At 39.2% G+C, this 15,514-nt stretch overlaps 1 long non-coding RNA gene across 1 annotated transcript; it reads right to left on the bottom strand.

Annotated features, from left to right (window-relative positions):
• Positions 1–2: 2 nt before the first annotated feature.
• On the bottom strand, positions 3–15,238 carry LOC128072279 (uncharacterized). Its single transcript, XR_008202189.1, has 4 exons — positions 15,136–15,238; positions 14,053–14,148; positions 4,040–4,083; positions 3–1,055 (listed from the first exon to the last, which is right to left on the bottom strand). It is a non-coding gene; the product is annotated as an uncharacterized LOC128072279 (long non-coding RNA).
• Positions 15,239–15,514: the final 276 nt, after the last annotated feature.

The raw sequence follows: 15,514 nt of genomic DNA, 5'->3' as shown, positions 1-15,514 counted from the left end.
AAAAAAAAAAAAAAAAAAAAAAAAAAAAAAAAAGTCAAGGTTCAAAATTTCTAAGTTATACTAAAAAGTATGCCTCGGACTTAAAAATAATAAATCTTGGCACTGTATCTGTCCACCCTCTTTCGCATTATGGAAAGTTCACATATTTAAGATTTTTTTCTGAAGCCACAGAGGCCAAAAATGCATTTCTTTTCCAAAAAAAATTGAGATTCTCGAGTGAAGAACAGATTGCAGTCCATACAGTGGAATTCATGGGGCTGGAGAACCCAGCAGTGGTGAGGTGGCAGACGAGTCAGATGAGAGCAAGAAGTGCGTGGCCAGCCAGAGTTAGAAGGACTGTTTCCTCCTAAGAGCCAGACAAAACTGAATTAGATCCAGGGGTTGCTGTGCAGTAAAAGCATGACACAAGGTGCCCTGGCATCCCACCACACAGGGAGAACTGCTGCTGCCATCATCCGATATGTGCCTCAGCCTGCTCCAGCATACAGTATTGCTCTCTTGTGGATTAATGTGTCCTGTTTTTCGTGTCCACAGTCCTCCCAGAGCCTGCCACCTACCCCTCATGGGTAATGCTGCCTTCATGGAAATGGGATCAGAGTTACTACGTGGGGCCCCAATGATCCAGCTACAACTGATTCCACGCCTGAAGCTTACACACCCCAAAGCCAGGCCTTGCACTTCTGTGTACCCTAGGCTTAGAAACAATCCTTCAGGGCAAAATGAGAGTCAAGGGATCCAAACTGTCTCTGTGAAGGTGTCTTCAAGAAAAGACTCTTATATGTATGTGAGATATTAGGCTGTGGATCAATAAAATCAGCACATCTGTTTCTGTTTCCTCAACAAAGTGGAGCATCCTTGGGTTTATGGCACAGTCTTCAGAGATGTCCTCAGTATTTCTCTTACAGTTTATAATTTTTCTCTAAATCGTGGAGTCAGTCAGACATTCTGTCTGTTTGTCTCCCTCCTGTCTCAGCTAATTTCCTTTGATCTTGTCTGGTCACGCAGTTAAATTGAAAGCAAGTTCCTCAGCAAATCCTTCCTGAGGTACTTTTTTCCTTCAAAAAAATAAAAAAACAAGAGGAGGCTTTACTTCTACAGACATTCGTGATTTTTCATTTCTATTACTTGAAAGGGAAGAGGGTTACACTCTCTACCTGCCCACTTCTTGAAGAATCTGTGAGAATCAGTTCTCATAGCTTCAGCCATTTTCTTATCTTCCACTCATTCTTTCAGCTACATATGAGACCAGTAACACCCATTGGTCATCATCATTCCTATCTTCTCATTTGGGAATCAGACCAAGAATAAAGTGTTTTAGCAACAGCAGGAGTCATGTTCAAAAACCAGTCATATTTTATGAGAGTGAAAAAAAAAACCTCCCCAAGTGGGCGAAAAATGAAGTAAGGGTTTTTCTTTTGTACCATAACAGTCTCTTCCAACTACCAGCTCTCAACTCTTTTTTTTTAATAGCACCATTCAGAAAAGCTCACACACCTGTCTTAACTTATTCATCCTTACAATATTCCCAGAAGCAGTGAAGAATAATCTTAAATGAATGGGAAACTGAGGTACAGAGAGAAGGAGTAGCACAGCAAAGGTCACATGCAACATCTGTAGAGTGGCAGAACAGGCTCTTGAAGGCCACACATAAATGCTTTAACCACAGACCACTCTTTCACTCAGCTTTGGAGCCTGGAAATAATGTCTGAACATCCATTTAATAAAAGGCAAAAGAAACTAAAACTTTTGGATACAGACCCAAGACTCAAGTCTTAATTTTCTGCAGAACAAGTCTGCAGTTTGCTCCAATTCCAAAGCAGTAATGGCTAAGAAAACATTTTGGGCCACGTCTCATACTGACTTCAGCCCTGCCAAAATCATTGAAATGAAGGCAGCTTCATGAAAATGTTGCTTGCACATCTTATGTTTTATTTGCTTCTCATTCCTTAGATATAGCCCTCACCCAGATCAGACTTAAACATGTTAAGCTCTAAAAGGCTATGCTGGTTGTGGAAAAGGGAGAAAGAGGATAAAAGATCAGTTGCATTTTTCTTCCCTTTTTCCAGAAAATCTTGCCTTTGCTAGCGTATTACTAACAAATGAAGATCCAATGGGCAATTTAGGATGAAGTTTTTATTCAACCTCCACCTGTAGTCAGTAGCTCAATTGATTCTCCAATGCAGACAGTATGTTAACACTCATAGCTTGTCACTATAAGGAAAAGTGTACCAAAGACAATGGGGAATTCAGAGTTGAGGCTGAATGACATGTGTTTAATAGCTTTCCAATTCAATGAGGCATTTAAGATTTTCATTAGCACTAATTACGCAAGAAGTAGAGGTCAACACTAGAAATTTTACAGAGATTAAAGAGGCAAAACGGATTTAAAGTTAGAAAATTAGATTTTACATTAACACAAGAGACAGAGACATGGAAACTATTGCTACTGTGCATCTACTGCCTTTAAAAACAATCACCTCTTTGTTTAAAATATTCTGTTGATTTCTGCAAGTTTTGACTATTAAAGCACAAAAATTTTAAGTGTCAGGTGCTATTGTCAGGGCTCAGTGAAATAAATTAAAAGAAACATCCTAGTATCTGGCAACTAACTTCATTTATTAATTTTCAGAAATGGAAAAACAGTAATCCTGTCTTTTGGCAAACAAGATCAATTCCTCACTGTTCCAGCCTACAACTTCAGGCCACACCAATCCAGAGAGGGCTAGAGATTTGGTTTGAAAAGTTTTCTATTCCAGAGATACTTTCATATAGTCAGTCTGAGCTGTGACAATATAGGATCACAGTCCTTGTGTAAGATGCTGCCTTTCTCTCCAGTAATATACCAGGAGAGGCAACAGAATATCTCAACACAGCTGGAGGCCCTTGGAAACCACAGTGATTTACTGAAGTGGTGGCATGCAGCACTGTGAAACTGACCCTCGTGCTCCTTGAAGAATCAACCTGCACTTATAAAACTCATCTTTCATTTTCACACTGCATGAATCAGAACCCCTGAGGGACCACAGACATTCAAACTGCAATTCAGGTGCTCTTCGAAGGATTGTGGTGTACAAAGCCAGGCTCAGTGCTCAGTTGGAGTGCTCATGCCGGTGGCTTTCCACCCAGCATGTCTTCCCACTCCAAGGCAGGTATAGGCTCATTAAAAACAAATGCTGACAGTGCTCACGAGCAAATTTTGAGCAGAAAGATGAAAGTAAGCAACGACTTCTTCAGCCTCTGCCCCCTGGCCCACATGCCTGTAGAGGTTTTTGCTGCCCAAGTCAAATTCTCAAGAGGTATTTGAACCTTTACCTCACCAAAGTTTCACAGAGAGACATAAACTGATGTTCTATTAAACTGTAGGTAGGTCACAGATGGGAAACAGACTTCCTGAAACATAGAATCGTAATTCTCCAGAAATACACTCACAAGCTGTTTGCCTTTATGAGCATACAACTTCTCTAGAGAGCAGACAAGTTACTCACAATGGGCTTGTTCATCTAAATGTCCCTACTGCCCATCCAGAACTTCAAATATTGGCAATATGATTATTCTAGATTGACAGTGCTGAGGTACAACCTGACATGTTAGTTTGTTTCGCTCAATTTTTTATTCAGGAGTTGAGAGTTTTAAACGGCCAAGCAACTCAGAAACACATATTTGAAACTGTCAAGTGAAGAGTTACAAAATCACATAGCTGAATGCTCAGTGTCTTCCTTTGCAGGAATGAGAAGAGGCCAAGTCTTCAGCAAACTCTACTAACAAATGAAACTCATTTGGCTTTGAGAGCAATGTATTAGTAGCTGCCAAACTGTCCCAAATGGCTTTAAAATACACTGTAAGATAATAGAAGGAAATTCATAAGATAATCTTAAAGAGCTGCAGAAGCAGTAATTTCATGTTCAAACTGCAAGAGCCTGGAATCCTTTAGAAGTGGATGCGAGTTCACTTCATGGTCATGGTAGTAAAAGATGTCTGTGATTATACTGCACAGAAGAACCAACGCTCTATAAACATACAAGAAATAAACTTTCCTTACCTGAATGAAAGAAGGCTTGAATCTTTCCACTTGGACTACAAGCTCTGGTGGCACAAGTTAAAGCAAATTGTGAGTTAGTTCATTCAGGGGTGCTGCTGGATAAATAATAGATAATAGTGGCAAACGGCACTTCACAAAGTCCATGCATTGAGTTAAATAATGTGGATTCCTCAACTACAGAAAAATTCCTGTTCATATGAAATCCTTAGTTTTGATTAATCATTTGGAGTCTGCTCAAATGGAAGGAAGGAAGAAATCTGCCTGCTGCCAATGACTATTTTCCTGTTTTTAACTCCTGACCAGTGAATTAACACCCTTCTGATTGAGGAACAAATTGATACTACTGAAATAACAAGAAAGCATTTAAAGATTGAAACTGACTGCACATGTAGCTAAAAAGTGGGTTAAGTAGCAAGCAATTAGCTGTATATAAATGATGAATCAGTCTGTTTTGATGATACGACTGTAATTTCATCTTTTGCCTTTTCAAGTATGTTTCACAAATACAATAGGCAGGCTTATACTGAAATGTGAGCAAATCATTACTCTTCTTTTAAATTAATACACATTTTTTCCCCTCTTTATTTCTCTCTAGAAATCAGAAGCAATGTTCAGGTAGTACTCTAAACCCTTTATATAGTTATGTATGTATGTATCATAAATACTTTCAGGAAAACAAACAAAAAAAACCCAAAAAACAAAAAACAACCAAAAAGCCATATAAAAATCCTCAAAATATAAGGAAAAGATTCACATTAAAGATTGAGAGTCCCATTGGGAAATGAAAAACATCACTATAAGATCAGTAGATCAGACTTTCTGTGTGGTACTGTGCTTTAAAGCTCAACATGATCATCCAGGAAACATTGCTGAGTGCTAGCAGATGATTTCTTCTAGACTTCTTTTGCTATTGTACCAAAATAAATACTGAAATCTTTCTGAATTCGCAGAGTAGAATGATTATTGATGTTTTAGAAGGATACTAGAGGTAAAACAAAAGTTCAAGAAGCGCAAAAAGAGGAATGCATTGTAGAATGTGGGGAATGCAAGAAAAAAAAACAACAATCACACACTGTTCAGACTCATCTCAGAGTTTCTAACATGCACTATTTTAATTGGAACCATTTTATGGTTCAACTCACTTGCACTCTTTGAATTGAAAGACAGTGTCAGACACTTTGCTATGTGTCTATGCTTTGAATAGTAATATAAAATCTGATCAAACACACTGGGTCACACAGGGATCAGCATTAAAAGAAAGTTAAATGAGAAGAGGGCATGGCCATGGCTGTTTTAACTACTAACCACAACATTAGGTTAATTTGAACAATCATTTCACAAGGATTAATTCATTTTTTGTACATTATGACTTGTATTCTTTGGACTTTCTCCCACATTTCCTTCTCACAGTTTTAGGTTAGAAAGTGTCTGCCATTTTGCTGGGGGGATAGATGGAAGAATAGAAGGAGAGGTAAGAAACAATTTTTGGAAGTAACAAAGTTTATGTTCAAATCTGTAACCTTTACCTCTGCTTCAGCCTCTCAAACATCCTTGGCTAATTTTTGAACTCTACCTTCCTTTTGCTCCAACTCCACTAAATAATGATGCACTTTCAAAATGCTAATGACAATTATTTATACGCCAGTACAGTTTTGAGTCTGCTACTGGCAAGATCTAATAAACATTTCAGCACATTATCCACAGTTAAGCTGAGACCAAACTGAAAATGGGAACTCAAATTCTCATGCAGCATAGCTGTGGCCCTAACTCATGTTACAGACCTGAGTTGTGTTTTCAGAATACAGTACAAAAAACTGCCTTCTTTTTATACACAAAATCAGTGTAACTAGAATACGAATAAACCATGAAAGAGATTAAGCTTCTCGGCAAGCATATAAATTGGGACTGGAGGACAGGAATGCCCTTTTTTTTATTCATGCATTTCCTTCTGTTCACTGAACTTTGGGACAGCAATACCAACCATAAAGAACTATAGTATTAACTATAGTATTAACACGTTAGTGGGTAAGGGGCAAACAGCTGGTTAAGAGAGCAAGAATGCCTGAAGCAAAAACTAAAATGAAGACTTCCTGGCTGCAGTTGATATCAAACTGCTATATATTAGTAACATGTTTCGGCCAATTTTATCTTCTGTCTTAAGCACAGTTTTCTGTGCCTCAGTCAACTAAAAGGTCAGATCACTTAGTGAGAGGATAGATACACTGATCTCTTCTTAAGAGTTTTTGCCTGCATGTTTGGATCACGAGATGTGGAGCAAAATAAATGATTCATCTTGAGTCTATCTTCTCTGTAGTCACGATTCTACAACACCTGAACCTATATTGTCCAGAATTTGCTTTTAAAATTGATTTTATCCTATGTGAAACTGAGTTAAGCTTGAATGAGTGCTGGAACACACTCTGAGAGTTAGAAGGAGCCAGAAACATTTGGGAGCTGGCCCTTTTCCTTATCACATATAAGCACAGACAAATTAGCTACCAGGAAAATAAAACAGAAATTTAGTACATACATTCTGTTTTGTCACTGGAGAACTGATCTTACCTTAATAGCATTTTAAAGAATAATTTACAGAAGAAACAGAAAATATACAACTAGCTTCGGGGTATTTTTCTTGTAGAAGAGACTTATGAAGGATAACAGGATTTAAACATAATACTACAGGCATTTACTACAGTTGGCTAGAAGCAAAGGCTCAAAAAGGAGGTGTCTCGGCTGAAAACAGCCATCAGAGCACTCTTGCCTCCAATGGAGATAGACCAGCTGAGAGGCTGTCCGCATAATGAAGTCATTTCTCTTTTTAACCACCCTATAGACTCCTATGCATGTGATGTAATTCTCTATTCAATTCCATAGAGAAGTAATCATTTCCTATTAGAATCCATAGGGTGTTTCTATGTGGGTTTCCTTTCACAGTCTCCTTAGCATGGCCAGAAAATTCATTTTCTCTGTGTAAACTAAGTGGTGTAGCAATTTTTCCTCTGAAGTCATATGATGTCTGTCACCACAAAAGCAGCCTACATGCAGCTGTATCTCGTTTTGGAGCATATACGCTTGCATATGGCTTCTAGACGGAGGCAAATATCACTGCAACAGAGTTATTTAAATAATATATTGTCACACAATGATTAATTTCTGTTTTATTTTCAGCATGAAAGTCTGTGGCATAGACCCCCATATGGTAAAATAATAGGCTGAAAGATTAGCCACCATCACCATCTGTTACTCATCCCTGATTTCACTCCCTCTTTCAAGAGCTGATTGCAGTTTCAAAATCTTTCATTCAGAGTCTATTTTCTTTCAAGTTATTACCTAGATGACTTCAGTAACTCTATATAGCTGGGGCCTGAGAAAGAAATGCTGAGAGCAGTAAATGCACATGAAACATTTGCACAGAGGATGCTGTGATAGAAAATTCACTGGGCTGGTGTCTCACTTCACCCATCAGTGTTACAACAATGTACAACCATTGCCTGCTTTGGAATCACTCCAGAGGGCTATGCTACTGCAAGAGAGAAATTCAGTGCTCAGTGGCCCATTTCCTACTGATGTCATTCACTCCATACAGCAAATAAACAATAATAAAGCACTTCTTTTTATATGACTATTAAAAGTTATTTTCTTTAGATGAACAGTCATATCTATATCTATCTATCATATCTATATAGGTAAACTACATTTTTTATGGTGTCCCAAGTAAGTATGAGAAAGTAAAACGGGGATGGGAGTAAGGAATGATAAGGAAAGCCAAACAAATATGAACAAATGTATCTGAGGTAAGCATGCAGGAGAAATAAACAATGAGAGTATTTTGCAATCAAGATCACTGCTAATTTATGTGACAGATTCCAAGACTAATCTAATATGCAATACACTTTCACCATGTATTCCTTCAAATGCAAATCAATCAGAAGCACCTTTGAATGCCTGGCATCCACCAGAGGGGATATGGTTTACACTGAGCTGCCCAGTGCTTTATGGTAGGGAACATTATTGAGCGTCTGACTTGCATTTGCTTCACAGGCTGACTCAAAACATAACTGACCTGAGATACTGAGTTGTGGGTATATCACAACTAAGAAATCGCACTCTTTGCCTTAGCCCAATCTCAAGTCCCTTTGCCTGTTCCATCAGCTTCACTTTCTAAATTAAATTTCAGGCACATGAAATGAGTACGCTGCTAGTTCAGTGCATGCTGTATCATCAAGAAACAATAATAACAATAAAAAATAATCAGAGGTTCTTGCACATGGTGCCAGCTTTGTTTTCCAGATCCATCATTTCCATTGTTCACTGTGGGACGTGAGGCCAGATTCTTAGTGGAAGTAAATCCGCACTGCTTTGCTGTGCATGACAGAACTGTCCCAAAAATTGAGCTACCAATGTTTATGTGCAGGAACAGTCTAAATGTCACTCTTACGTCTGGCTCATGATTCAGAAGACCATAACTGTTTGACATAGCCCCTATATTTGTTATTTTAGGAGGCTGGTTGGAAGGAGATGGCAAAGGTTTAGGAGTCAATGATCTCCATCAGCTCTACAAACAAGGCAAGACTGCTGGGCTTTGTTTTCTTTTGGGAACTTTCCAAGCATCAGTACTTTACAAGTTACCCCCATAGGCAACTTAGTGTCTGTTTCAAGTTAATGTGCTTTGTTTTTCAGGCCACAAATAAAATCAGAACAAAGTAAAAGTTCAGATTTGTTTGAAAACAACCCAAATTTTGTACCGTGTGAAAAGAAAGGTAAAAAGAGGGTCAGAGAAACTGAGAGTAGAGAGGGCATGGGATAGGGAAAATCTCTCCAGAGGAGAGAAAGTGATTTTTATGGTACAGATAAAGAATGAACTGCAGAGAGAAGAAAAAGATGATAGTCAAAAAATCTGTGAAAGTCACTTCAAAATACTGAAGCTCTCTTTCTTCTCATGAAATCTTTATCTCACTCTTATGAGGGTCAAAAGGACTGAAACTGCTAGCTCTCGTATTGCCTTTGTATTAGAGATATATGAGGCAGATGATAGCAACATACTCAAGATGCCAGGCCAAATTCTGCCCTTCATTATGATCATTCAACTAATCTGGGAACCTTGATTGACATGATATTTTAATTCTTTGATTCTTTGAAAAAAAGCTATAGAAAAGACAGGATTTGCATTCATCAGGTATCACACACATGTCATTAGTTAAACAAACATAACCATAAAGGATTTAGAGGGATATAAATATATATATTTCATATTAATTTTTGTATACTCAACTTGTGACTATTTCACATTGCTTTCTGGAAAGCCTTAATGTGATTTTTGAACATTCAGACTTAGAACTGCTCTGACAGAGGGCCATGGAAATGTCTGCTCATTTCAGAGATAGGGAAACAGAGAGAACATGCTGCTAAGGGAGATATCTTCATTTCTAAATCTGTGAACATGTTGCTATGTTAGTAGATTTTTCCTGTTCCTTTTATCCTTTATTTCATCTCACATATCTGTTCTCTTGGATGGCACTAGAATTAAACTGCTAACTTGGTATTTGGAAGACCCAGTTTTAAAATTCTCCATCCCTTTACAAATATGGAGCGAATCTGAGGACAGCAGTGGCCATCTGTTAGATGGAGGTTACAGCATTTTCCCTACAGCACAGAGAAAGGAAAAGAAAGTGTGCTCTTCAGTGACTTTCTCCTTTTCTGAATGTTCTGCTCTGTGAAATCAGCCTCAAAAATTTCCATTGACTACCATGGAAACTGCATTGGGCCAGTAGAAGTCACAGGGATGACAGATGGTAAGAAGTTATGTATATGACCACCATATAAATTGCTCACCGAATGCTGAATTTGGATTAGGGCATTGGCACCTCATGTGATTAGAGTTGCACTCAAAGGCAGATAGGGTACCACTGGCTAGAACAATACCAAATTAAATGGATGCAAGCACTTCATGAGACACTAAAGCAGGGGTGAAAAACATATTCAGTGTTACAACATCTTATCAACCATCAGTGGATTACTTTCTTGTCTTGCTTCACTGTGTAGGTTCATCAATCCATAAAGATATGTAAAAGAAAGGAAAAAATAAAAAAAGCCAATTTGACTAAGATGATTGTCAAAGAAAGGAACTGACTGGCTCAAGGAACTGGAAATAAAAGATGAAGCCTTTGAAATCTATGTCACCACCTCAAGACTGGCTCAGATCTGCATTGACCCATAGCTATTATTGTAACTGTGTGAGATTTTGGTACCCTCCATGTAATGGGATTGGGCTCTTAATCCAGTTAAGAACAGATGTTCACATCAAGCAGCTCAAAATCCAAAAACCACTCTGTCACTCAGTTGGAAGAAATGTGAAAAGAAAATCTCATTTGTGACATGGAAGAAATTGTCCCCTTGTTAAAAGTTGGAAATTGAGGGAGACACTACTTCCTTTCTACCTTGCTCTGTTTAACAGTAAACCTCAGTCCCTGGATGTTACAAGAAGACATTCTAGGCAGGTGAATTTGTCATCTGCACAAGCAACTTAGGCCTCTCTGGGCAGGGAAAAATTCACAATGTCCAATTCTTATTTTGCATTTTATCTTCCTTTTCAAGTGATACAGAAATAAGTCAATCTTTCAAAAGGCCACTTGCTACCAACAATGAAAAGATGCAATTGAAAATGAAAACAGCGCTTCGCATAGCTTCCTTTCATTATAAACTCTCAAATTTTTTTCATATAGCTAAAAAGCAGTGGTAGGCAAGGGGGAAAGCGTGCAATACTCTCATCTGGATGATTAAATAATAATAAAGTCATTTCAGTAAAGCTGCAATGAGAAAAAAAGAAAGCTTTACATTGAACAGATACAGCTAGAGGAGCAGTCAACAAGACGTGAGCAATGGCAGACTGGAAATGTTTCTCCGCACACAAATTGAATAGATGAGGGAATTTATTTTCACCATTGCTCTTAAAATTAGCGTGATTAGATCATTCATCCCAGATGAGTTAGGCACCCAACCAATGTCCAAATTTATTTCCACAAGAAGTGACACTGACAAAATGGCAAATGTGTGCTACACAAATTACACTCAACCATTGATTTTCTTAAGTTCAGCAGCCCATCTTGTGCGACTGCTTATAAAGGCAGACAGACAGACCACACCGACTGCAGCAGTAAACTGAACTCATATCTCACACTGACTTGAAGATGCAGTTTGACACGTGCTGCCTAAACAAACCTGAGCACGTCAGTTACTTTCAGATGATTTACTTGTTACAGTGGCTCACAACATAAAAGCCAACAATCAGTCATTAGCACGCAGCAGAGGAAATTTTCCCAGGGTATTATGTAGCCTATTTGGACAGCCAGAACTCACTGCTATTATTTATTCACACCACTATAAATTATTCTTCTCAAAATGAACCCGAGTCACGTAAATGCTGACTTGGAAAGCACCAGAGCCCTCTCTTTTCCTGCTGCATGTATTTTCCCTTTTTAATAAACTTCCTGCCTACAAGTGAAAAAACAAAGTCTGGTGGGGTTTACGTGTTTCAAATCAGTGCCACAGAAGCAAGGGGGAAACCAGTTTGGTTAACATTTGCTACGTCCCTTTTAAGGCTGTATATTTGTTGTGGGCTTAAATTGTTCCAGCTCTGCAAAGCTGCTAAACAGAGTACTGATGAAACATATTGATACCTTAATATTGACATGAGAATCAGATTATTAAGTACAGGGTTTTCCTTCCTCTTTTTTAAATACTTATTTTTGTCCTATCAAAGGATGTCTAACCAGGCACACTAAATACATAGTAATTTTGAATAGCTGTATGTGGGGTAATATAAAGCAAGGAAACTAGCAGCAATTGAGATTGAGTTCACACTGTAGAAAGGCTTCTGGGACACAAATGCTGCTCATATTCCTCATATGATGAGGTCTACTAGAAATGGTGTTGTGACACCAGTTCATTTTACACAAGCTTCCAGATAGGCAGAGTCTTGTAGACACTGTTAACAAGCGTTAACTGGGGAAACTAGGACTGAAAACCTCCTTGGGAGTCAATATAACCAGCCAGACACTGGTGCCAAATCATTACATTGAAGCACTTCAGGGCGACTCTGGGGTGGTTCATTCCAATCACAGATACTTCCACCAAAAAATTGATGAACAAAAGGTTTTGTCCATTAAAAATGCAAGCTAACAATGACTTCTCCTGCTCTGTTTTATGGTGCATGTAATTTTGAAGGGCAGCTAACTGGAGGTAGGGAGTATGAGCACAGGAGAGTAACTGAGCTATGCTCATAGATCCAAGGGCTCTTCAAGGGCTCACCATTTTCCCACGAAGACAAATGAGTGACAGAAAAGCCCGCTACAGTTACCTACATTGCTGCAAAGTTTAAGGCCAAGGTTATTCAACAGATAGCCCTTAAGCATAGCTCTTGTTATCCCCTTCAGCTTCCTCAATAGCTGTTGCTGTACTCCAGTGTGCTGTGGGGAATGACCATACTACTGAGGCTGTCCCTGATCACGAACAACTTGGATATTTTCAGCAGAGAATTATGCTTCTCACTGTGTTCGGTACTTCCCCTACATTGCAAGGAAATAAGATATTAGAAAAGCATTGCTCAACCACAGTTGACCACCTCAGCTCTTGCTCTCGGAGATGCTTGTACTACAAGTTCTACATCCGACTTATGCAAACACAAAGGTCAGAACTGCTGCATTCTGGGGCCAACTGGCTGCTCGAGTCTATGACAGCTTTATTGCCCTACAATTGGAGAAGTAGATATCTCCTTCAGAAATAGCTTGAGAATGACTTTTTGTTGTTGTTATTTTAGGCGTAGCTGATGTTTCTTTGGGATTTTCTGTCTGCAGCTCTACTAGACATTGCTGAGAGAAGCAATTCTGTTGACAAGTTGCCCCAGAGCATGCTGTAAATGGGATACAGTACCTCACTTGTGGGTTCCGGAGATACCTCCTTGTGTCATTTTTTGGTTAAATGTTATCTCTCAGATGCAGAAAACATGCATGTTGAAAAAAATTATTGTTATTCAACTCTCACAAACACAGCTGAAACTGCTTCCAAACAAAAGAGTTAGCTTCCACTGCCAAATAAAGAGTTAGCCCTTAACTGATTGCTGCTGCAATAAAATAGCTCTGGAGATCTCTTTCTCTGGAGCCTTTGGTGATATGAGATAAGCAATTTTGATTTAATCTTAAATATATATATTTAAATGTTTTGACAATTTCTTCTACACTTAGACACATCTTTATCCTTTTTGTTTCCAGACGACTAAAACCAGCTGGCCATTTTTCTATTGTTATTTTATCTGCCATTGGAACTTGAAGAGACTGAAGTTCTTACAGACTAAAATCAATTTACGTCAGTTTCTGCAAGCTCAAGAAGATCAAATAATTTGAACAAGCATTGAGAGACAGATCTTTGATGTACACAGGTTGTAACCAATGGTGTATGCCAATTAAGGGCATGGCCTTGGGCTTTGGTATTTCTTCTGCGGGATTTTAGCTTTGAACTCCTGAGGTCCCTCGTTACCAATTTCCTTGCAGAGCATGTTTCCCACTTAAACAAACATTCCCAGGGCTCTTTGCATAGGACAGGATGTCCAAGATTCTGATTCACTCGTGATCTTGCTGAAATGAATCATATATTATTTCAATTAATTACTCAGCTAAATGTATATGTTTGGTATTATTCTATAGGATTTTGGTCTCTTTTTTTCTATCTCAAGATGTGTTCCTTGAGGGAGCAACTAGGACAGCTGCTAAGGAATGATGTCACTCATTAGCTTCACACTGGAAAAGTAAACATGTTAGCTAGCAAATGTCTTACACGTCTATGTTTATTTGTGACCAATAACTAGTTTGGAGAATGTCTACAGCTGTGACTGAACACAATAAAATAAGACAAGACAAATGTCAACACCTTTGTTGCCAAACACAAAGCAAAGCAAATGGCTTTATCCTAAACTGAAAGTCCCTTTTTGCATGCATGAAAATGCTTGTGGTTCCACTTACTGCAGAGAAAAGCCAGGAGCACAGTAACCATGAGATCTCCAGCCAAATCTCAGAGCTACAGTTTGTCCTCCCATCACCGACCTGGGTGGGACGCAGCTGCCGAGATATTTGTTTATGAAACTCCCAAACTTTGTTCATCAAGCTACGCTGCTTGAGCTAACAGTCAAACCTCCTCCCCTTTGGATCCATTCGAGTGACTTGGGGAGCCCATGGGGAGCCAGGAGAGGGAAGGCATTTTTCCCCTATGTTAAATAATAGCTCAATTTTCAACACATCATTAACTATTGCAGCTGCAGCAGAATCAAGTTAAGTAGGGAAAAGAATGAAAACAACAACAATCCCCCAAACTGAATTATAGGCTCTATGAGGTGGTTTAATCAGTGGCTCAGCTCTACTCTCCCTCTTGAAGAGCTCTCAAGGATACAAGGATACATGTGAGACTGCACAGAGCTCAGCTCCAGTGCTGGCTCTGGCTGTGAGGAAACCCTCCCTGGCCACAGCATGTTGCAGGGATGCAGAGGGCTCTTGGCAAAGTCCCTTAAAGAGACATAAGCAGCACTCTGAGCTTTAAAGAACTGGGAGATACGGATATCGTCCTGCTAAACCAAAGCCATCTGAAATGCGTTTACTTGCAGGACAGACTTTGTCGATACTGCATCAGTTGTCACATTTGTCCCTAGGGACAAAGTGGTTCTTTGTGCCTTTTCAGAACTCTTAAAAACACCGTTTTCATCCCCCTATTTACAGCTAGCAGACACACAAGACCCAGCAAGACATCTCTTACCCTCATCTCTTCAAGTTTCTGGACCAAACCTGTCACTGTGATCTGGTTTCCTTGAAAATTCTAAATTCAGACTGTACCAAACCCCCCTCTACTCTGCTCACCCCACTGGCACGCTTCCCATAATCAAAATCAGACTATGCTCTTGATGGACCTGCTAGCATATCTGGTTTCCTTCTCATCTGGTTTTGAATTCTCCCTAATCCCCTAGACCTTAGGCCATAAAATAACTCTGACCGTTACAGACAAAGGCAGCACAAATGTGCACACTGCTCTCATGCTCTCCTTCAAAGGCAGCTCACCTCTAACCTGTGAGAATCGTCTTCACTGGATGCAGTAAATCAGACAGCAGCTCCATCTATACCGCTGTTCTGGCCCTGGCTCCTCCATTAGTACTGCCAATGGGATATTAATTCAGAGTTTTAATAACAGCGTTTTGCAATTTCCTGGCTATTCTGCAGCTGAGGTAAATGGGACATGCGAGTGCATAATAGCTTTAAAAAAAAACAGTGAAAGAGAAAGGAAAAGATCAAGTGACATCAATCAGGTAGGATGGTCTGAACATGAACCATAATTGGGTTGCTGCTTCTCAGGGTAATGCAACTAAAGGGGTCTGCCTCAGAGCAAGCAGTTACTTATGTGCACACAGAAACTGAGCACAGATCTCTGAATTTTCACACG

Source organism: Tympanuchus pallidicinctus, unplaced genomic scaffold (genome assembly GCF_026119805.1).
Source record: "Tympanuchus pallidicinctus isolate F22 unplaced genomic scaffold, pur_lepc_1.0 scaffold10, whole genome shotgun sequence".
Lineage (NCBI taxonomy): Eukaryota > Metazoa > Chordata > Aves > Galliformes > Phasianidae > Tympanuchus > Tympanuchus pallidicinctus.
The sequence above is the reverse complement of the archived record's forward strand: the minus strand, read 5'-3'. Positions and strand labels throughout refer to the sequence as shown.